At 44.8% G+C, this 25,107-nt stretch overlaps 1 protein-coding gene and 3 pseudogenes across 1 annotated transcript in view; 2 read left to right on the plus strand and 2 right to left on the minus strand.

Moving 5' to 3' along the window:
- Positions 1-25,107, minus strand: part of LOC124577539 (EF-hand calcium-binding domain-containing protein 4A-like) — a 797,374-nt gene that overhangs the window by 503,497 nt on the left and 268,770 nt on the right. The gene's annotated exons all lie outside the window — the stretch shown is intronic.
- LOC124560359 lies at positions 10,448-10,564 on the minus strand (annotated as a pseudogene).
- On the plus strand, positions 14,376-14,493 carry LOC124555079 (annotated as a pseudogene).
- Positions 17,126-17,243, plus strand: LOC124556939 (annotated as a pseudogene).

Raw genomic sequence — 25,107 nt, forward strand, 5'->3', positions numbered from 1 at the left:
TTGGGGAGCAAAATAACTGATGATGGTCGAAGTAGAGAGGATATGGCAATGGCAAGGAAAGCGTTTCTGAAGATGAGAAATTTGTTAACATCGAGTATAGATTTAAGTGTCAGGAAGTCGTTTCTGAAAGTATTTGTATGGACTGTAGCCATGTATGGAAGTGAAACACGGACGAAAAATAGTTTAGACAAGAAGAGAATAGAAGCTTTCGAAATGTGGTGCTACAGAAGAATGCTGAAGATTAGATGGGTAGATCATGTAACTAATGATGAAGTATTGAATAGAATTGGGGAGAAGAGGAGTATGTGGCACAACTTGACAAAAAGAAGGGACCGGATAGTAGGACATGTTCTGAGGCCTCAAGGGATCACAAATTTAGCATTGGAGGGCACCGTGGAGGGTAAAAATGGTAGAGGAAGACCAAGAGATGAATACACTAAGCAGATTCAGAAGGATGTGGGTTGCAGTAAGTACTGGGAGATGAAGAAGCTTGATAGAGTAGCATGGAGAGCTGCATCAAACCAGTCCCGGGACTGAAGACCACAACAACAACAGTGTCTCCATCACTGGGGAACGGTACCCATGCGATTGGACGCCTTCGGTAGCTCTCAAAATGTCTTGAAGGGACAACGATTCCCGTCGGGCGAGACTGTGCACCAGGCAGTGGCGGCTTTCTTTTCGCAGCAGGACACGGTTGTTCACCAAACGAATATCTTCCTTCAATCTGGTGCGTGGATGGAATGATTGCCTCAACGCACACTGACATTTTGCCTGATTGATTTATTGGTTTGGGACTGTACGGCCTTCGAAAGGAACTTCTGATTGTCCCCTACAGTTAAAAGATGGGCGACTCAGCGACGAATTTGGTGTAGAATTTGATGGGGATTCCATCGTACCCTGGGACTTTATTCTATTAGAGATTTCAGCTGTTTCTGAACAATACTGACACAAAGATCTGCCATCAATTTACCTTCCATTAGGAATGTGGGATGCACTCAACGAGTGTGGTTTGAGTTTAAAAACGACAGAGCACAGCAATCAGTTGTCCTTTCCTTTCAGGCTCCGTTAAAGTAAATCTAAATTTCGGCTAGTGCCTAGCCATTATCGCACTATTTCACAGTTTCAATACATGTCGTAGGCTGTTAGTCCCCTGTTCAAATGGTTCAAATGGCTCTGAGCACTATGGGACTTACATCTGAGGTCATCAGTCCTCTAGAACCTAGAACTACTTAAACCCAACCAACCTAAGGACATCACACACATCCATGCCCGAGGCAGGATTCGAAACTGCGACCGTATCAGTCGCGCGGTTCCGGACTGAAGCGCCTAGAACCGCTCGGCCACCGCGGCCGGCTCAGTCCCCTGTTGTTCAGGCTTCTGCCACAGTACATTCAAGACTTAAACGAACTGTGATAGAAGCCCAAACAACAGGGCACTGACAAGACTAGGACATGTATTGAAAGTATGAAATAGTGCATTGATAATGGCTATGCGCTAGCCGAAATCTGTATTTGCTTTAATAAAGCCTGAAAAAAAAAGGACGACTTACTGTTGTGCTCCATCATTTTGGAACTAATATCTGTATCGGTTATTGCTGCAGTGGGGAGAGAACTAAATTGGGGCAATACTCCTTGATTTTCATGTGTCAAGTAACATTTGAAAAACGAGTTCCTCATTTGTGCTTTCGCTTTACTGCCCCTTATATGAGGGACACTAACCTTGGTACCAGAAACAGCCTTTAATATGACCAAAATTTTTGTTAGTTTATGTGAGAGGTCCTTCGATAATATTCTACTACAGCAACCATTGAAAGCTTCACGTATTGCCTATTTGACAGTCACAAGCGTTTCATTCAGCCTCTCGCTATCTCTAGCTGTATGCTTTTTTTACGCCTATTACTCAGTACTTATCGCAAAGCTAAATATTTGCAGTTCCTTTCTGAGATACGACACTACAGGCTGTTTATCTTGTTTGCTGAAAATACACTGACGGAAAAATAACGCGACATCAAAAAATGTTTGATGTAGATTAATGAAATTCCGGAAATACATTTGTCTAAGTAATACATTCAAATGATTACTATTACAAGATCACAGATTACTGTTAGCGCAATATAAGCCGCTGCAAATGTGAAATGCTGCTACAATAATAACCAGAAATTGAATGAAAGCGTACTAATGTGGACGTCTTGTGTTTTACAGGTGCCGGATGTTAAGTTAGTGGGATGGAGTTCCATGCTTGTTGCACTTGGTCCGCCAATACAGGTTAATACTATTTATCGTTGGCGCTGGATTTGTCGTCCAATGATGTACTATACGTGCTTGACTGGAGAAAGACCTGGTGGTCGAGCAGGCCAAGGCAACATTCGACACTGGGGAGAGAATGTTGGGTTACAACAGTGGTATGTGAGCCACCGTTATAGTGTTGAAAAACACCCCCTGGAATGCTGCTCATGAACGGCAGCACAACAGGTCGATATACAAATTTGCAGCAACGTGCGTGGGATAACCATGAGACTGCTCCTGCTGCCATACGAAATCCCACCCCACGCCGTAACTCCATATGTAGAGGCAGTTGTTTAGCAAGCACACAGGTTGGTTCCTGGCCCTCAACTAACCTTCTCCTAACCAACATATGCCCGTCACTGGCACCGAGGCAGAACCAGCATTCATAAGAAAACACAGCAGACCTCCACCCTACCCTCCACTGAAGTCGCAAATATTGATGGTCTGTTGTCACTGGAATGCGTGCTACAAGGCGACTGGCTCGGAGCTGTCTTTGAAGTAACCGACTTTTAACAGTTCGTAGTGACACTGTGGTGCCAGCTATCACTCAGATTACAGCTGCAGACGCAGTACAACACGCCAGAGAAGTGCTGACGTAGGCCTTCGTCAGCACACCGGTCGGAACTAGGAAACAATATATAGCAGGCGCTGAACTAGGTGCGCCTATAAGAAGACCAAGACACGCCCCCCAGGCTACGCGCCGGTAACGCCCCCTCTGGGCAGCTTGCATATAGGCCGCCGCCACCGACCGCGCTGTCTCAATCTCTCTGTCATTGCACCTCACTACGTCACACTCTGCTGCAGAGGTAGTTGTCGCCTAGCACCTTAGATCGCTGTGAGGGAATGTTAGTCATTGTATATAGTTGTCTTATAGACGCGGACAAGATTCAAGAACTAGTACAACTTAGTTGATTGCTGTTAACCACAGAACTTCAGATTGGACATTACTGAACTTAAGTACTCCAATGGTTCCTGTAATAAAGTGCATTTCAACAACGTGTGCTTTTTGTGTTGCAGTGAGAGGAAACCGGCCATCCACCTATCTACCACCCTCTCCTCATCCAGCCAAGATCCAGAAAACATTACAAGAAGGCACAGCCAACACAAGAGCCATACGCCGAACACAGTACTCTCCCTGTCGGTAGTACCACGTGGCCACTGGAGCCAGCTTCAAATGGTTCAAACGGCTCTAAGCACTATGGGACTTAACATCTGAGGTTATCAGTCCCCTAGAACTACTTTAATCTAACTAACCTAAGGACATCAGACACATCCATGCCCGAGGCAGGATTCGAACCTGCGACCGTAGCAGCAGCGCGGTTCCGGACTAAAGCGCCTAGAACCGCTCGGCCACAGACGCCGGCCCTGGTGCCAGCAATCACGGACAGTGGCTACCTTCCTGCCAAGTATTTTTGCAGTATCGCAGCACCCAGCTTCTCGCAGCCCTAATTAGACGACCTCGTTCAAACTCAGTGAGGTGTTTATAATGGCATCTTTGCCGCCTTAGAGGTATTCTTGACTAACATCACCTCAACTCAACACGTCCAATCTCGCAGATAACAAACGTTCACGACTGTTATAGTGTGAGTTAGAAGCAAGCTTGATTTGCGTTCTCGTAGTGGCGTTACTAGCGCACGGTCCCGCAGATTTTTTTTCTTTTTTTTTCCTCCAGCTGTCAGGTTTTTCCACAGAAACAAATGCAACTGGGCTAACAAATCGAATAAATCTACCCAACTCTGTAACGACACACCGGCGATCACGGATAGCTGATAGGCCAAATATCAGAAAATATCCATGAAAAACCTCCGAATATTTGTCAGCAGAGTTACAGTTCTTTTGTAAACATTTTTTGTTTACTTATAGACGCAGTCACATTCTTATGACACAGTCATAACCGGTTTCGGCCATACAATGACCATCTTCAGATTCTTAATGCGGCATACACTGCGTTTGGCAACGCACTGGACCTGTGTTCAGTGTATGCCGCCTTCGGAATCTGAAGATGGTCACTGTATGGCCGAAACCTGTTGTGACTGTGTCATAAGAATGTGACTGCGTCTATAAGTAAACAATTAAACAATAAATTATTACAAAATAAGCGGTCAATCACTCACTCCATGGACAAAATGTCGTTTTTTTCACAGTTACAGTTCACCGTGTGAAAAGTGTTCGAACTGACTCCGACCAGCAATCTGTCATCGTGGGTACTCAGCGCTTCGCTCGCACGGACAGGACACTGTTACGTGAGACTCCAGCGCGTAGAAACCTGGAATTCCGCGCTGGCGAAAGTCGGCGGTCGAGCGCAACGGCTGGCGGGCAGCGTCGCCTGTGTGAACGCGCCTGTCCGTCAAACCTCCTCAGGCTGTCACACGGCCTCTCCACCCATTCCCGAACCTAGCTGACAAGTACATAGCGGAGGTTACTTGGTTCAAATGGCACTAAGCACTATGGGCCTTAACATCTGCCGGCCGAAGTGGCCGTGCGGTTCTAGGCGCTGCAGTCTGGAACCGCGAGACCGCTACGGGTCGCAGGTTCGAATCCTGCCTCGGGCATGGATGTGTGTGATGTCCTTAGGTTAGTTAGGTTTAACTAGTTCTAAGTTCTAGGGGACTAATGACCTCAGCAGTTGAGTCCCATAGTGCTCAGAGCCATTTGAACCATTTGAACCTTAACATCTGTGGTCATCAGTCCCCTAGACGTAGAGTTACTTAAACCTAACTAACCTAAGGACATCACACACATCCGTGCCCGAGGCAGGATTCGAACCTGCCACCGTAGCGGTCCCGCGGTTCCAGAATGAAGCGCCTAGAACCGCTCGGCCACATCAGCCGGCCAAAGGTTACTTCCTATCATCGTTCCTTCCTTTTGCCCTCCAGTACAAGCTGCATGGAAAGACCCACAGGAGCTTACTTCTGTAAATTTTCTTCAATCCTAAATAAAAAATTCTCTTGATACTTTTTTTATAGATGTGCCAATTGTGACAAATGGCCTTCTTAAGAACGACTTTCTACACACTCTAACTTGATGAAGGCCACTTAACGCCGCCAAAACATTAGTCCGTGGAATAACATGACGACGCAGCCACATGTCTGGAAACGTTTTATTTAAGATGCCAATCTGTAATGTTTCGCTTATGCCTCTTACACGTACCTACCAAGGTGGCACAGTGGTATGACATTGGACGCGAAGCCGGGAGGTCAGTGGTTCAAAACACGTGCGCCAATCCAGATTTAAGTTTTCCACGGCTTCGCTATGTAGCTTTAGGGCCGGCCGCGGTGGTCTAGCGGTTCAGGCGCTCCGTCCGGAACCGCGGGACTGCTACGGTCGCAGGTTCGAATCCTGCCTCGGGCATGGGTGTATGTGATGTCCTTAGGTTAGTTAGGTTTAAGTAGTTCTAAGTTCTAGGGGACTGATGACCACAGATGTTAAGTCCCATAGTGCTCAGAGCCATTTGAACCATTTGTAGCTTTAGGCATAGGTCGAAGTTGCTCCTTTGAAAAGAAAACGGCTGATTTCCTTCCCCAGCATCTCCTGGTACGAGCTTGTGCTCCAGTGATACGGTCGTCGATGGGACGTGAAACCCTAAATTTCCTTTCTTCTGCTTAAGCCGTGGTTACGAAACAAGTTAGAGAGAGGTGCACAAATTAACTCTGAAAATTGGGTGCTAATTTTAGGGTAAAAAAAAACACTTGCACCACCTGCATATCAACGAACGAATGAGAGATTAGATTCAAGGGGAGCAGGGAGTGAAAGGAATCGCTGTATGAAACTACAAGAGTAACTGTCTTACTAAATAATAACAAAACAATACTCGGTATGGTTCAAATGGCTCAGAGCACTATGGGACTTCACTTCTGAGGTCATCAGTCCCCTAGAACTTAGAACTGCTTAAACCTAACTAACCTAAGGACATCAAACACATCCATGCCCGAGGCAGGATTCGAACCTGCGACCGTAACGGTCGCGCGGTTCCAGACTGTAGCGCCTAGAACCGCTCGGCCACTACGGCCGGCAATACTCGATACAAAAGCATTGTATTCGAAAGTGTACCTTAATGGACTAAGAAATTTCTGTTGGGAAATATTCGAAGCAATGCTGCCCCACCCCATTTATCGTACACTAGGATCTCCCTTGGCAGACACTCGCTGGTGAACGCGACGCCACAGCTGTAATTTCCATTCCACGTCCTCCCTAGCCCGCCATCCTCGCCGACCACGGTGCTGGGTGTTTTATACTGTAGTTGGGAATAGGTGTTTGGAGGCCAAACGGATCGTGTGGTCACGGTTGCTTTCTCTTTGTGTCGACGCGGCCCTCCCAGGAAACTCGATAAAGGCAGAACTCAAGTTTTGTTGCGTTCTCGTCGTAACGTGCACCGATTCGGAGAGTGAGTTTCCATGCTGACAACGCTTTCTTGTCGTTAAGCTACAAAGCGTGCTATGTCTGTCTTTTACGCGTCTACTTGCCCCGTTCACAATGCGCGCTGTATTCTACACTACTGAGGGTGCAGCATTACTGTTATCTGCAGTACACAGGTGGAGTTGTGTAGTTGTTTCCTATGATAAAAACAGTATTGGAGGTATCCAGCATTAAAAAAAAAGAAACAAACAAACGAAACTATGCTGGTTGTGAGGATATTACGCTCCCAGTAGGATTGACAGGCTGATCCGTTTGAGATGTCGGAAAAGTAAAACGCTACATACAGGAAACTATGCCGGTTTACTACTTTTTAGCGGTGCATACATGTGTAGGAAAGTCTGGAGTTTGTGCCTGAACTTTGTGAATTTTAGCACTCAACATATCTGCCACTGCGGACGCGGCACATATCGTACCTCGTATCTCGTCCATGCTGGAGTGATTTGCTGCAAGGCCGCCGCTGTAATCTGCCTCCGTAGACCTCCGTAGACCGGCCAAATTCTGTAGTCTTCATGCATACACTGTTGACTTGACATAGCTCCACTCAAAAAAATAAATAAATAAATAAAAACCGTCTGTAGGCATTAGGTCGGGGCTGTTAGCAGGCAACGGGAAGGTCCCCAACAGCGACCGTTTAACATCTGGTTTCGTTGTTTCCGCACTACGAGAGCCCAATGCAGTGGAGCGCCGTCCTGTTGTTAGTTAATGGTGTCCAGTAGCCCATGTTGCTGTCATTGGAGGACCACATACTCCTCGATCATTTCAAGGTAGCTTACGACACAAACAGTCACGTCAGAAAAAAAAGGAAAAAGTAAAAATAAAAGTAATGGGGCGATAAAGTTGTACTGCTGTCTGAAAGCTCGCTGGGTCCATATGTCTCTCGAAGACGTTGTGGCGTAACGACCATTTTCACTTAATACTCGACACACACTTGAGCACGCTAACTTGTGCCATCTTTGTAGAGTGTTTTTGTATGTCCCTCCTTCTGACATGACCTGCGGAACTTCGGGCGTTCGCCTACAGCCGTCGTTCTGATGTTATTTTACATTGCAACCAGTTTCATCCTTTAACTGATGACGCTGCAGAGGTGACATCCAATCGTATACACGATCTCTTAAGTGGCCAACATCTATAAACTGGCTTCCGTAGAATACTGTAAAGGCGATGTTGTGTCTGTAACATCGCTTTTATTGTGTTCTACGGAAGCGATGTTGTGTCTGCAAATTTGCTTTTACATTATTCTACGGATGCCAGTTCATAGATTTTGGCCACGGAAGGGACTTTGTACACGCTTGGATTTCACCCCTTCAACTTTTAAGGCCTGAAGATGGTGTACGGAGTCACCGAACCTGTTTGCAATATAATGAAATAACATCAAAACGATGGCTGCAGGTGTTACGTTTTTTTACGTCCACAAAATGTGTTTTGTGACATCCGGTGTTTGCGCTGTGAACTACACACCGTTGGCTTGCCTCCCAGAGCGTTGTTAGCTCCCATCATTTTCACGTTAAGTTACAAAAGATTGCTCAGAAATATATTCATTAACTGAATGTATATAACGTGATACTTTTCTGACATTGCAAACAGATCTTGAACAAATGACGCTCGGTAGCTTGCGACACTTTAAATATGAGCTGCCCAACAGAGATTACTTTTATTTTTTATTTTACTTTTTTTTATTTATTGACGAGCTGGTACCGGAAACAAGGTCATCATCAGCGGCATCTGCATTGCAGAAGATAAAATGTCTTTCAAAATACGTTTATCTCTACTCTACAGTGTTTCGTATTAATTAATGCGCTTGCTACATTTTCTTATATTTTGACTCGTCTTATATACCGGTTTCTTAGCACAATAACCCACACAGTACGCTTATGAACTTGTCAACCCGTAGAACAGAGGCACCTAACCTCTTGAGAGGTTTATGGGTGTGTGCAATTAGTTATTAGTTAGTAGCCCCCTTTCCTCCCTACCAACGTTAGCGCCTAACTGAACTTTAGAATGAAAAGAATTTTCAGCACTTCCATTTTCAAAATGACGAACGATAAATGTTATTTTGTCAATAAGTAACTAATGAGTCAATGAAACTATTGGTATAATCCTCATAACTTCTCTTTTTTATAGCAGTGGTTCTCACCCTGGGGGGATGCAGGCGCCCCCCTGGGGGGGGGGGGGGATGTCAAAAATTTTATGTACTTGTTTCAGTTACCGAGTGGAACTTTTCGTAGAGCTAGCAGCATCAGCTTTGTCCCGCGCGACAACAATTTAGTTCTGACAACACATTCTTCAGTGTGCGTTCTTAACTCAGTACTACACCTGTTGTGCTTAGTAAATATTATTTTTATAGATGTCGTACGCTGAGTGGTGAGCCGTGTCGGCTCGTATTGATCGCGGTCCGTAGGTCGAACCTCTGGCTCGTTTTCTCTCTGGTCGCCGGGCGGCGCTCTTGCGGCGCGTCTTCCGGTTTGAAAAGTTTGTGAGGCCTTGAGTGCGTGGCGAACAGTCAGCAGGGCCGAGAAGGAAGGAAGTCGGTTGGAGGAAACGTGTGTTGTCACGCGCCAGAGGTCTGTGTCTTGAGCGATTCGCCCTGAGGGAACCACTGCAACAGGAACGACTTTATGATTAGCTGATTCCGGTGAGCTGAAAGGGCACCTCTTTCCTGTTGGCGAGCCGTTTTATGGGGACTTAAGCGGACTCTGTTGTTAACGCCCTCCCCTATGTGATTCTTCCCTGAATTGAGAATTTGTGGTTTCCGGGATGTTTGGATTCGAGTGTGGGCTGCATCGCTTACAGAGAAACTGTTTGAGCCTGCCCATCTCGGTGCTAGCTGAGCTCCCTGCGTTGTTTTCCTCAAAAGTAGCTTAGTTGTGATCCCTGGATGTGCTGTTAGGTTTAGGATACCTTCGGCAGCGGATTTATTTTTTCCGTGGCGGACCTTCTCCCTTAATAGTGTTTCTCCTCGCCAAATGATGCCTAACCGCGCAGAATGGCCGCGCGGTTGGAGGTGCTGTGTCACGGATTGCGCACTCCGTCCCGCCGGAGGTTCGAATCCTCCCTCGGGCATGGGTGTGTGTGTGTGTGTGTGTGTGTGTGTGTGTGTGTGTGTGTGTGTGTGTTGTTCTTAGCATAAGTTAGTTTAAGTAGTATGTAAGTCTAGGGACCGATGACCTCGGTCCCTTAGGAATGCACACTCCTTAGGAATGCACACTCATTTGAACCTTTTTTTATGCGTAACATTATTACTGTCACCGTATGAACAGGCTGTGGGAATATGACGGCGATTGCATTTCTTACTGGTGCTGTCATGAACATTTATGATTTATGAGAAATTCACTCTTTTAATTATGTTTTAGATTCTGATGTGGCCAGATCAATTAGTATACAGGGTGTGGTGCCGAAGAGGTGTGAAATTTTCTGTGTTGGCACCGTTGGGTGTTGTAAGGCGAGATCCCGTTCCTGGTTCTTGGAGCCTGATTGGGTCTGTGGGCAGTCTTGTACTAGTATCTGGCCGTTATATTATTAATAGTAGCAGGATTTCAACCACGAAGCACTCCGTCTTCAGGCCACAAGTGGCCCATCGGGACCATCCGACCGCCGTGTCATCCTCTACTGAGGATGCGGAAAGGAGGGGCATGTGGTCAGCACACCGCTCTCCCGGTCGTTATGATGGTTTTCTTTGACCGGAGCCGCTACTAGTCGGTCGAGTAGCTCCTCAATTGGCATCACGAGGCTGAGTGCACCCCGAAAAATGGCAACAGCACATGGCGGCTGGATGGTCACCCATCCAAGTGCCGGCCACGCCCGACAGTGCTTAACTTCGGTGATCTCACGGGAACCGGTGTATCCACTGCGGCAAGACCGTTGCCTCAACCAAGACGGTGGGTTCAAAATTGTTATTTAAAATCTACTTAAACTATGTTTGTAGTTTTGTTATATTAACATATTTTTCTTAGTTCTCCCCAGTGTTTAACTTGCACTGTTCTTTAAATTTTTAATTTTTTCTGTTAATCGCCGTTTACCGGCTGTTTTTTACCTTATTCTGGATTGCTTGTTCAGGCAGCTACTTGCTGGAAGTGTATCATAATAACTGACCTGTTGGTGTTTTTTTGCATCATCTTGTCGCGTGAAGCTTATTTCAGGAGCGCCCTGCTGTTGCCTACTGTCTCTGCAGTCTATGCTTGCAACTGGCCCGGCCTGACACGGGTGACCGCACCGGCAACACGACGTTACTGGCCGGCGCTTGGGATTCGCCGCTGCCGTTCTATTGTGTGAAGTTGATCTGCAGCAAGGTGACTGCTGCTTAGGGTTTTTTCTTCACTGGTCCGCGTGGGCCTGTATCTTTTGAGAGATCGCGTATTTACTGCCTTTTGGCTTGCATACCTTTTGGTGCCGTGCCCTTTCTGTATTTAATTTTCCTTTGTCAGCTCGGCCTTTTGCTGGCCCTTGTATTTGCTTAAATTTGTCAGCTCTCTCAAAGGACTTTGCTAAATAATGGTCTGTAATTTAAAAACATTCTGGTAGCTCGGGACATTTAAATTTGTTTAAACGTTTTTACTAAGTTTGCGCTGTCACGTTCGACTTTTTAAACTTTGCTTTGAATTTTGCCACATCTCTTAAAGAGTTGTGTTAAATTTTAGTCTTCAATTTAAAACCATTACGTTAGCTTGGATATTTAAATTTATTTAAACGTTTTATCTGTAACTAAGTCTGTGCTAATCGTTGTTACATTTGACCTTCAAAAATTTTGCTTTAAATTTGTCAGCTCTCTTACAGGGCTGTGTTAAATCTCGTGTTTGTAATTAAAAACCGGTGCGTTAGGCTGGAACATTTAAGGTATCATATTTGTTTAAACATTTTTCTGTCGTTGTTAAATTGACTAAGCCATTGTGCTCCATTAAATTTAAAGAATTCCAGTCATTATTTTAAGAACTGCTGATTTCTAAAAGATTATTTATTCGTGTTTTACACTTGTTGCTTTTTTAAAAGAAAAATGCTTATAAATGTGAATCATTTGCCAAAAATGAATTATGTCATAACCTGGGGCCTTCCCCTCCCATACATTCCTGTTAACCTGTCTTGCTGGAGCTCTGTTGGTAGCAGAGCGTGGCTGTCTGCTGAAAGGAGATATTACATTATATTATATTAATTTCGGATTCATCTTTCTTGAAAAAGACAACCAATTTCGACCCTGTGTTTATCATAATGTCATAAGTGATTTGACTCGTTGCGACCTATGCCTCTGGAACGTCAGTTAACAACGGATCACCCGATCACCCGGCGTTGAAGAATGAACGAAAAGAGTTTTTTGTTGGAGAAAGATATTGTTTACATCGCATGAAACTGGGCTCCACTATGATCTTTCAGCAGGCAAATGAGCATGTTACTGACACACCGTAAAAAATTTCTCTCTTAACAGCAAAACATCAAAAAAACCTAATACTATTGGTGAGACTTTACTCCAATCTTCCATACTTAATGCAATCAGAATTCTTTTTCGAGCAGACAGACAGCGAAAAATGGACGACATACCTCTTTCACACAACAGTGTGCAACGTAGAAATAAGGAAATGATCCTGAATTAAAAAAGAACAGCTGATTGATAGAGTGATATGTCTACATTTTTTTGCTTTGTAGTTTGTTGAATCTCCTGATATAGCTCTTCGAATATGTCTCCATTTTTCTGGCCTTGAAGTGCGATAAAACCCCTGGTATAGGTCAACAATGCCACTTAATAGTATTTAGCAGATTAGTGGACGAGAAAAAATAATGCACTACTGTTTCTAAAATATTGGAAACGTCAAAATGTTCTCATGTATTTTCTGTCGTTAATGAATTTTTGATTGAAAACAGTTTGTCTTGTGACACAGTTATTGTGATCTGTACCGAAAGAGCACAAGCCATGTTACGTTCAGGTTCTGCCTTCCTAAGTATTGTCAAGAATACTAATTTTACAGGCTCTCGCTGTATGATCCAGAGACAAGCCCTAGCCTCTTAAACTTTACCTTGGAAACTGTGCTCCGCACTGAAAGTGGCTATCAGCGTACTTCATAAAATTCAATCAAGTGCTGTGAACACTCGCTTACTTACTGAGTTCTGTATAAGGATCTCAATGCTCAACAACAATCTTTAATCTTTCATGCAAAAGTCCCCTGGATTTCTAAGGGCAATATGCTTAGTAAGCTGTACGAATTGAAATCAGAGGTAAAACTATTTCTTTTGATTCAAGGGAAACCTGAGCTTCAGTATTATTCACTGACGACTGCTTTACACCTTTTCGATAGCATACCTTAAGGAGCTCTTTGAAACCCTGAATAACCTGAATTTGAAACCAGAAGATAGGAACACAACTATCTTCTTTTGCTTGTGCCTTTATCCCGCGGTCTCGCAGAGTGGGCATGGTTAGTATCGGGTTTGGCAAGGTTAATGTTAAGGGGTGGCCGGATGCCCCCCCCCCCCAGAGAGAATTCGTGTACCCCAGACAACAATAAAGAATGCCAATGACCCTACAAGTAGCGCCTTCTTGGAAAAGACACAACAATGGAAGCGTCTACTTGATGCGCCCTTTGCTAACTTTTCGTCGTTTCCTCGGTTAAATGAACTTCTAGAGAGGCTGCAGTGCAATATCAACAAGCGGAGAGTTATCAGTAACACTTTGAATGGCTTCAAGAAGAGATCAAAATTTATTTTTCTTATTTGTCTTCAGAAGACCGGCAGTGCAAATTAGCAAAATTATCCGTCACAGTTACTGCTCTTACTGATGAAATACAAGAGGATACAACTGAAATGAAATGCGTCTTGAGTGCTTAAGAATCGTTTCAACACATGGGAGTGAAAGAATTTTGGCCCATTTTCCTTCCTTTTTATCCAGGTATTTAAGTAAGACATAAAGACATTTCTATTTCGGTTACCAAGTCCAATGGAACACCATAGTTTCGTATGCTCTACATTTATTAACTCTCTATTCCTAAAATGTGGACAGTAGCTTATAGCACTCAACAACTGTTTTGCAACTGATGTGATACCAGTTAGGATAGATCTTGTTGTATAGAATTGGAATCTATCTTTCAAAATATTCTAGCAGGTAAGATTTTTTAGTTTTTACGATGCTTTTATACTTTATTTGCCGTACTTTGGTGTTTGCTGCTCTTATGTTCAGATATATATATATATATATATATATATATATATATGTGTGTGTGTGTGTGTGTGTGTGTGCTAGAAGATCTACAAATCCACGCTAGATGACAGGTGTGACAAAGAAATGGTGAACAAAAAAGAGCACATTTTTCGAAAATAAAAGAAGAGTTAAACTGAATGTATCTTGAGGACTAATGTAGACTTGCTGCTACTGACATCATGCCCACATATACATTTTAAACAGTAGTAACTTCTAATGTTCTGAATATGTATTTCTTGTCAGCGTCCACGAGTACAGTTTTTGATTCTGCTGTGTGTCTTGGAAATATGATGTGACGAAAAAAAGTTGATTTTACCAGTGAATTCAGCACCGAAATATTAAGAGAATCCGCCCATTTACACCCCAGATGGAGAAAAAAAACTTTAATTTTTTTTTTTTTTACTAGTTTTATTGCCAAGTAAAATCAAATGGCCCTCTATTGGAACGTATTCTGGATCAGACGACATGCTGCTGATCAAAACATCTGTGTAATGAAGACTGCCAACGGCCTTGTCGCAGTGGTAACACCGGTTCACGTCAGATCACCGAAATTAAGCGCTGTCGGGCTGGGCTAGCACTTGGATGGGTGACCCTCAGGTCTGCCGAGTGTTGTTGGCAAGCGGAGTGCACTCAGCGCTTGTGAGGCAAACTGAGGAGCTACTTGATTGAGAAGTAGCGGCTCCGGTCTCGGAAACTGACATACGGCCGGGAGAGCGGTGTGCTGACCGACAACATGCCTCTCCATATCCGCATACAACGACTGCTGTGGGCTGAGGATGGCGCGGCGGCCGATCGATACCGTTGGGCCTTCATGGCCTGTTCGGGAGGAGTTTAGATACAGAAAGGGCACGGCACCAGAAGGGATGCAAGCCAAAACGGAAAAATACGCGATCTCTGAAAAGATACAGGCCCACGCGAACCAGTGAATAAACCTAAGCAACAGTCACCGTGGTGCAGATCAGCCTCAGACGATAGAACGGCAGTGGCGAATCACAAGTGCCGGCCAGTAATACGTATCGTGTTGCCGATGCGGTCACCCCTGTCAGCCGGGCCAGTTGCACGCATGGACTGAAGAGACAGTAGCAACAGCAGGTGCGGCGGCGCGGTTCTTTCCGTCCCTTTTACGACGAACCTGCACCTAGCTGTGAACATTGTCTCAGCATATCATCAGTAGGGAAGCCGAGTGAAACCTACTGCACTTCGACGTGAACCAGGCTGCAATTTAAGCCACTAATCTACGTCTCGGGAGAAAGTTTCCACACGAAATGAAAGATTGTAAATTTTGTCTTTAATTAATATATTCTGAAACGTAGGTGAACAAGTATCACTGCCAAGCCCGTGCTAGTCTTAACACAGTCACTCATAATCCCTTTCACTCACGTTAGCAAGTTTATGGTGTTGCATTTCCCGAAAACGTAATAGCTACAAAAATACTGTTTTTCATTGATAATGCTCCCCAAATATTAAGTCTGTCGGTACCAAATGCAGTCACAGTTTTAGCCACCGACCTGCTCAATACGTCACGCGGAATATATGTCTTTTCTCGTCACAAAATTCACTAAAAATTCCGAAATTTCTACACGCCCATCGGAATAATTTTGCCGTCACTCTACCACACTTCTGATGTATGAAACTCTGCTAGATCCGGCAACTTATCGTTTCCATCGTAACTACGACCACACACGTCCGAACTGTTTCATGGCTTGGCTCCCACTCCTCTCTAGAATACTCTAAGTCTTCTCTACCAGGCCGGCCGTTGTGGCCGAGTGGTTCTAGGCGCTTCAGTCTGGAGCCGCGCGACCGCTACGGCCGCAGGTTCGAATCCTGCCTCGGGCATGGATGTGTGTGATGTCCTTAGCTTAGTTAGGTTTAAGTAGTTCTAGGGGACTGATGACCTCAGATGTTAAGTCCCATAGTGCTCAGAGCCATTCTTCTCTACCAGCAGAGAATGGCGGGCGAAGAATATTGCTCTACCATTGGTCAGTGTACTCAACAGCCAATAGGAAAACAACACTCTCCCGCGTCAATCGCGCTTTTCATCAATAACCAATCGCAAAATAGTAAACCTAACGACTGCACTTTTTACCGACGTAACTATCTAATATGCTGAAGTTTTGTTTATGCATAAAGTTATTTACTATTATTATTTATGCCTGACTTAACTTTCCCTTTACCATAAACTTACTTTACAAATCTATTCTACAAAAAATCCCCTTTGTCCATATCCATACTTCTTCGAAATGTTCCCACACTAAATCCTACTACATAACTCGTTAAACAATTATCTTCATATTAACCTTAAACCACACTCACTTCATACTGCTAAAACATATTTATAGCATTTTACATACACAAAAAGACATAATAACACTTTATGAAAATACTAGAACAGATTGTGAAAAACATTCTATTACTTTAGTGCACTCTAGTGGGCACAATCGAAACTAAAATCACAGTCCCCCTATCCAATACTGTCCTCTATCGGCTGACACATAAACTACGTGTGCGTCCAGTCTCGCGTCACCATCCGTCACTATCCAGCTCTGAGACACATCTCCCACTTAACCGCCTCCAAGGAAGGATCGATATACGGCGCTACGCCTGACAGGGCGCTCGTGAAATAAGCTTCATGCGGTAAGAAGATGCCGAAAAACACCAACAGGTCAATTATTATGATAACACACTTTCAGCAAATAGCTGCCTGAACAAGCAATCCATAACAAGGTACATCAGCCGGCAAACGGCGATCAACAGACAAAATTAAGAATTTAATGAACAGTGCAAGTTAAACACTGGGGAGAACGAAGAAGAAATATGTTAATATAACAAACTACAAACATAGTTTAAGCAGATTTAAAATAATAATTTTGAACCCCCCTTCTTGGTTGAAATCCTGCTACTATTAATAATATAACGGCCAGATACTAGTACAAGACGGCCCGCAGACCCAATCAGGCTCCGAGAACCAGGAACGGGATCTCGTCTTACAACACCCAACGGTGCCAACACAGAGTACAGTTTTTGATTCTGCTGTGTATCTTGGAAATATGATGTGATGTAGAAAAGTTTATTTTACCAGTGAATTCAACACCGAAATATTAAGAGAATGCACCCATTTACACCCCAGATGGAGAAAAAAAAACTTTAAATTTTTTACTAGTGTTATTGCCAAGTAAAATCAACCGTCTACTAGAACGTATTCTGGACCAGACGACATGCTGCTGTTCAAAACATCTGTGTAATGAAGACTGCCAACGGCCTTGCCGCAGTGGGAACACCGGTTCCCGTCAGATCACCGAAGTTAAGCGCTGTCGGGCTGGGCTAGCACTTGGATGGGTGACCCTCCGATCTGCCGAGTGTTGTTGGCAAGCGGGGTGCCCTCAGCCCTTGTGAGGCAAACTGAGGACCTACTTGATTGAGAAGTAGCGGCTCCGGTCTCGGAAGCTGACATACGGCCGGGAGAGCGGTGTGCTGACCACAAGCCCGTCCATATCCGCATCCAACGACGCCTGTTGTCTGAGGATGGCGCGGCGACCGGTCGATACCGTTGGGCCTTCATGGCCTGTTCGGGAGGAGCTTAGTTTAGTTTGTAATGAAAACTATTAGTCATCTGAAGATGGGAATGGTTGCCAGAAACCAGTTATGGCACTAAAATAAAACATTTAAAGAAGGTTCGTGCGTCGTTGCGTCATTCACCAACTATCATTAACGGCCGCGGAGTTCACAAGATACAACATGGATAATATTTTACAGAATGCTAGTGTTTCCTATAACTTCTCTTCTGACAAGAAAGTTAAGTATCCACGTTGAGGGTCGGCACTCGTTACAAAACATGCTTCCTCTGCACAACTCCTCTTTCTAACGACATTTGAAACACTCACACCCTGCACCTCCATTTAAAATCAGTCAAGTTAAAAACGTGTGCGCTGTACTTCGGCCCCCTGTTTGTAAATCGCTCGATTGCTAGGCTCCACTGGCAGAAATTGAAAGACCTTAGTCTTCCAATACTTTGTGTCTGAACGCTGCCAATAATAATAACAATAAAAATAAGCGTAGTAGTCAGTACAAAGCTACTGTTGTGTTGTGTTGTCACTTCGTACGTTTATTGTTGCAAAGTTAATAATTGAGCTATTTATAGTTTGTTTGTGGAACTACAGGGTGAGCAAGAAGTCAGTGGAAATTTGAAAACTTAATAAACCACGGAATAATGTAGATAGAGAGGTAAAAATTGACACACATGCTTGGAATGACATGGGGTTTTATTATAACAAAAAAAAGTTCACAAAATGTCCGAGAGATGGCGCTGGACAGCAGAACGTCAGTGACTGCGCATGACAATCGTGTATAAAAGGAGCTGTAATGAGAGAGAGTATTAGATGCACCAGCAGACGCAGCATGTTGACGTTATCTGATAGTGAAGCTGTATTATCAGAATGGGGAATGTGCTAGTTCAGCGTTACGATCCTATCGCCACAGTAAGGGGATTCGAAAAGGTAAAGGTCCGTTGACAAATGCAGCTGTGGCGAGAATGATTTCGAAGTTCGAAGCCAGGGGTTGTTTAGACGATAGACCCCGTAGTGCCCGACCGAGCACACGGTGTAATGCTGCTGAGACAGTGCAGGAAGAAATGGAGATTGTAGCGGGTTCGTCCACGCACGGGGAAGTCAGCGCTCGTGCAGTCGCACGTCGCACCGGCATTCCATACACTACTGTTTGGTTGGCACTTAGGCGTTCCCTCCGACGCTATCCGTACAAAATCCATCGGCATCATGAACTTTTACCTGGCGATTTAGTGAAGCGGATGGCATTTGCGGTGTGGGCGTTTCAAAAGATGGCGGAAGATGACGATTGGTTGAGTAACGTGTTGTGGACCGACGAAGCTCATTTCACGCTCCGTGGGTCTGTCAACGCCCGCAACTGCAGAATTTGAGCTACCGAAAATCCTAGAACTGTAGTGGAAACTCCATTGCACGACGAGAAAGTCACGTTATGAGTTGGATTTACCACATCTACCGTTATCGGGCCTTTTTTTCTTCGAAGAAATGCGTGATTCTGGTTTTGTAACTGCTACCGTGACGGGTGAGAGGTACGCCGATATGTTACAGAATCGCATCACCCCCAGCCTGGCTGATAAACACCTGCTGGAACGTACGATGTTTATGCAGGATGGCGCTCCACCCCATATTTCTAGACGCGTGAAAGATCTCTTGCGCGCGTCGTTTGGTGATGATCGTGTACTCACGCGCCACTTCCGTCATGCTTGGCCTCCAAGGTCCCCAGACCTCAGTCCGTGCGGTTATTGGCGTTGGGGTTACCTGAAGTCGCAAGTGTATCGTGATCGACCGACATCTCTAGGGATGCTGAAAGACAACATCCGACGCCAATGCCTTACCATAACTCCGGACATGCTTTACAGTGCTCTTCACAACACTATTCCTCGACTACAGCTATTGTTGAGGAATTATGGTGGACATATTGAGCATTTCCTGTAAAGAACATCATCTTTGCTTTGTCTTACTTTGTTATGCTAATTATTGCTATTCTGATCAGATGAAACGCCATCTGTCGGACATTTTTTGAACTTTTGTATTTTTTTGGTTCTAATAAAACCCCATGTCATTCCAAGCATGTGTGGCAATTTGTACCTATCTACATTATTCCGTGATTTACTCAGTTTTCAAACTTATACTGACTTCTTGATCACCCGGTATTTGCTGATCGCAGAAGATATTTTGAAGAGGTATTTAATTGTATGTGATGGCGGAATGTAGACACGATCTTACAATTACCCGTAAAGGAGAAATCGTACGGCGTGAGGTTAGGTGAATGTGGAAGCCAGCGGAAAAAGTTCTGTCATGTTGACCATTGCAACCAGTCCAACAGTCAGGGGTCACGAGGTTTAACCACTCTCCTATTAAAAAATGCCAGTGGGGAAAGGGTCCGCCTTGCCAGATAAAGTTTTCACGTTCAACCTCTAACTGGGTAAAGAACAATTCTTGCAACATATCCAGATAAGCAAGTACTGTTACCGTAGCTTCAGCGAAAAAAAAAAATTTAAATAAACGGTCCGCACAACTGACGTAGCGACACAGAGCGGAAGACTTTTAATTTTGATGAATCTCTTTGATACTTCACAAGTTCATGACGGTTTCTGACCACCAGATAGGAACATTATCAATATCTGCCTTCCCACTTAGATTAAAAGTTGCCTCATCATCGAAAACAACGCGATCAAGGAAGTCAGCTTCCCACTGCAGCACTCAGTTGCAGGGTTACAACGGACAGTCTAGTCATCTCTTGCTTACAGCAAACGTACTTTTAGCAAACCGTTTTACCCTCAGGGGACACCAGTTTGCATAAGTGGCGTACTTGGAACTGCAAGTGGGAAAACAAAGAAGAAAAATGCAGTACTCGCGTATGCGCTTATTTAAAACTATGGACGCGTGTATAAACCTTGTCTCGAAACCTTCCAGAGTGGCGTCTTTGCTAACCGAAGTTACAGACTTGCTTTCAGAGCAGACTTCTTAGCACACCCTGTCCAGCGTTCTGTTTAGAAATTACGTTAAACACACTATGTAATTTAGAAATTATATAATCCATGAAATAAACAACTCAGTATCTTTGGATGTCAAGCACATCGCAATTGACAATTGCATAATATCCAATTTTAATATTCTGATTAAAACTGTCGTATAATTACATAATTGCACAACTGTTATTGCCAAACATCTTTGGTATGTGCTAACAAAACAGGACATTAGACAAGCTAATCTGCATGATAAGTAACAGTCACGTTAAATAATGCGAGACACTATTTGCATCTACTTATACATCAGATACTCCGCAACGTACCGTATGGTGCGTGGTGGGGGGCTTACCTTGTACCACTACCAGTCCTTTCCTTTCCTGTTCAACTCGCAAATGGAGTGAAGCACAAACTACTATCTGCCTCTGTGCGAGACGGAAATTCTATTCTCTTCACGTTACTTCCGCGAAACGTATGTTGGTGGCAGCAGAATCGTTCTGGAGCCAGCTTCAGATGCCCGTTCTCTAAATATTCTCAACAATCTTTCGCGGCAAGAACGTCATTTCCCCTCCACATATTACGACTTGAGTTCACGAAGCATCTATGCAACACTTTCGTGTTGATCGAGCCTACCGGTAACATATCTAGGAGCGTATCTCAGAACTGCTTCGACATCCCTGAATTGCTCTGATGTTTTCCTTTAATTCGACCTGGTGGGAACCCCAAAAACTCGAACAGTACTCAAGAACGGATCGAATTGAGAGCTATACGCGGTTTCTTATATAGAAGACCTACGCTTCATAATAATTCTCAGAAGTAGACCATTCGTCTTCGCTACTATCCTCCTCATCTGATCGTTACATGTCATATCAATTTTTGCAACGTTACGCCTCGCTATTTAATCGACGTGAATGTATGAAGCAGCACAACGGCACAATAATGATAGGTGGGAGGAAGCTTTTCTGTCTCAAGGAAATTTAATGTATTCTGGCACAGAATATGTTCAAGAATTCTGTAGAACAGTCTATTAAGAAAGTTTGAAGAACCGGCTTTAAATGATTACTCTAGGGGTATATTACAACTCCTTACGTATCGCTAACATAGGTATCGTGAGAATAAGTTTAGAATAATTGCTGCACGCACAGAGGCATTGAAACATCCTTCTCGCACTCCATACGTGAATGGAACAGGGAGAAACACTAGTAACTGGTCCAATGAGACGTATCCTCTACCAAGCAACTTAAGGTGGTTTGCAGAGTATAGATGTAAATGTAGTGTAAGCACTACACATTTTGGGTGTAAGCACTGCACTGCTCTACGATTGACGGCACAGATCCGATGGAAAGGAACCAAGTGGGTCAGACTGCAGAGAGACACGCTCTGGTTGCGTCCAGGTATGCCGTTGCCACCTCCCACCAAAACACCAGCTGAGCTGCGAGTTAACACGTCCCATTTACTACTGGACGAAAGGCCGCCGAGTTGCGTAGCCGCCTGAACTAGCTACCGCCTCGCAGCGCCTGCGTGTTCCGCGGAGCTGAAGGCAAGTCTATGTCTGTACGAGAAGGCACATCCGATGATATACGATGATGATGATGATGATGATGATGATGATGATGATGATGATGTTTGGATTGTGGGGCGCTCAACTGCTCGGTTATCAGCGCCCGTACAAATTCCCAACCTTTTCTCAGTCCAATCTTGCCACAGACATATATGATGATGAAATGATGAGGACGGCACAAACACCCAGTCATCTCGAGGCAGGTGAAAATCCCTGACCCCGCCGGGAATCGAACCCGGGAACCCGGGCGTGGGAAGCGAGAACGCTACCGCACGACCACGAGCTGCGGACGAACCGCTTGGTCACACAGGCCGGCCGAAAAAGTCTTAGATAGCGTGCTTCGCTGGGCGCTGAATTAAACTCTAAATACGTATTCCTTAATCACTTACAACCTTCGTACATATGTGGCGTGGAAAAGCTAACATAAAGGAGCTGATGAGCACTTGCTGTTACACAGAAATTTAGGTGTAGTGAATGTTTCCTAGTTTAACCTAGTGTATCAAGAGCGATCTGTTACTTTATGAAATGGGCTAGCTGATGGATATAGAAAGCATATAAACTAAACTAAAACTGCACTTAAGTCCATTAAAGTTGCAATACCACAAAGAATAGCAAATAACGACATTTTACTTATTGTGTGATTAAATTTGTAGTTGATTTAGGAGTATAGAGGCTGCGAAAATTAGTTCGTAGATCTGTCACCTGTGACAGCAACAGCGGCTGTAACCAGATTGTGCACAGAGCCGAACTAAGCTCGGAGCTCGGATACGGGTACTGCATTCCATGGTGCTTCAGCTCTAGGCCTCGAGTTTATCAGTCGTAATGTTCAAACTGTTCAGATGTGTGTGAAATCTTACGAGACTTAACTGCTAAGGTCATCAGTCCCTAAGCTTACACACTACTTAGCCTAAATTATCCTAAGGACAAACGCACACACCCATGCCCGAGGGAGGACTCGAACCTCCGCTGGGACCAGCCGTCAGTCGTAATGGTTGGTGACTTCCGGTGTGCCTAATTTTGGCGATCCTAACAAGACGATTTCGATGAGTGAGAAATCTGGAGCTCGTGTTGGTCAGGGCCACAGTTGAACACTCTCTGCATCGAGGTAGTGTCTTTACAGCGGAGCAGCATGCTGAATTGCGTCATCTTGTTGAAAATATCAGTGACCTCCATTAGATTAGTAAGGGCTACTTTGTTAATTGTCGGCTATTCGGAATAGAGTTGATCGTGCAGTGCACCGAACGGTAGTGCATACCCTAAAGCCATGTGCTGGGCGGTAATGACGGTGACAGATGAAGTCTGGCAGTGTTTCTTTTTAGAAATTTGTGGTAAGGTCTTTTGCGACCATCCTGCTGAGGTCATCGATCCCTAAGCTTACACACTACTTGATCCAACTTTAACTTACGCTAACGACGACACACACACCGATGCCCGAGGGAGGACTCGAACCTCCGACGGGGTCGTAACACATCTGAAATGTAACGTTCAAAGTGCCATCAATGCGAAAAAGAGGTGACCGAGGCGTGTAACCAATGGCACCCCATACCATCACGCCGAGTGATACGCCAGTTTGGCGATGACGAATACACGCTTCCAATGTGCGTTCACCGCGATGTCGCCAAACACGGATGCAACCATCTTGATGCTGTAAACAGAACCTGGATTTATCCGAAAAAATGACGTTTTGCCATTCATGCACCCAGGTTCGTCGTTGAGTACACCATCGCAGGCGCTCCAGTCTGTGATGCAGCGTCAAGGGTAACAGCAGCCACGGTCTCCGAGCTGATAGTCCATGCTGCTGCAAACGTCGTCGAACTGTTCGTGCAGATGGTTGTTGTCTTGCAAACGTCCCCGTATGTTGACTCATGGATCGTGACGTGGCTACACGATCCGTTACAGCCATGCGGATAAGATGGCTGTCATCTCGACTGCTAGTGATACGAGGCCGTTGGGATCCAGCACGGCGTTCCGTATTACCCTCCTGAACCCACCGATTTCATATTCTGCTCAGTCATTGGATCTCGACCAAAGCGAGCAGTAATGTCGCGATACGATAAACCGCAATAGCGATAGGCTAAAATCCGACCTTTATCAAAGTCGGAAACGTGATGGTACGCATTTCCGCCCCTTACACGAGGCATCACAACAACGTTTCAGCAGGCAACGCCGGTGAACTGCTGTTTGCGTATGAGAAATCGGTTGGAAACTTTCCTCATGTCAGCACGTTGTAGGTGTCACCACCGGCTCCAACCTAGTGTGAATGTTCTGAAAAGCTAATCATTTGCATATCACAGCATCTTCTTCCTGTCGGCTAAATTTCGCGTCTGTAGCACGTCCTCTTCGTGGTGTAGCAATTTTAATGGCCAGTAGTGTAGTATACTTTTCGCGAAATTTGCGTTTTTCATGCCGTCTACAAGACGCAGGAATTGCACTCGCCACCAGTGTATGTAGCTAACTAAGCCGTGTGCTTCGCCCGCTGTGATCGACACATTCTCTGCCCGTTTAAACTACACACCGCACGGACGGAGGCGTGCGCTGGCCGGCTGCACTGCAATCCTCATATGATTTTAAAGACCCTGTTATGAGGGGCAGATAAATGAAAACCAAATAGCTGTCGCAACGGGACCATAGAATGTTTCTACTCAGAACTAATCACCACACGCGTTGGAAGAGATTTATCCTACTGGGAGACGAGGAGATCAATCCCTGTTTCGCAGAACGCAGTCGGCCGCTGATGGCTCCACAACCGTACCACTAATGCACTTTCTCGTCCGACTGCAAAGACGTCAACGCATGTCCTTCTTTATGTTTCCAAAGACGTGAAAATCAGACGGTTGAAGGATCCGGGCTGTTCGGAGGCAACACGATCATTCCGTCCGAAAATATTCCGAAAGCAGGAGGACAAACGCCGAAGTCAGCACCGGAAACATCCCACATCTCCCTCACCTAAGTCCTGGTAAGGTAGCGATGACCTTCTTCTTCGAGTGTAGGGGCGCTCTAGTATATTTCATCGGATCTGGAAACGCAATCAGTGCACAGCGCTATGAAGGCACTTTGGAGAAACTTCAAACATGCCACAAAGTCAAAACTGGAATTCTCCCAGTGGGATAAATGTCTTAATGCGTGTAGTGAGTATTTCTGAATA

Source organism: Schistocerca americana, chromosome 1 (genome assembly GCF_021461395.2).
Source record: "Schistocerca americana isolate TAMUIC-IGC-003095 chromosome 1, iqSchAmer2.1, whole genome shotgun sequence".
In the NCBI taxonomy this organism is placed as follows: domain Eukaryota; kingdom Metazoa; phylum Arthropoda; class Insecta; order Orthoptera; family Acrididae; genus Schistocerca; species Schistocerca americana.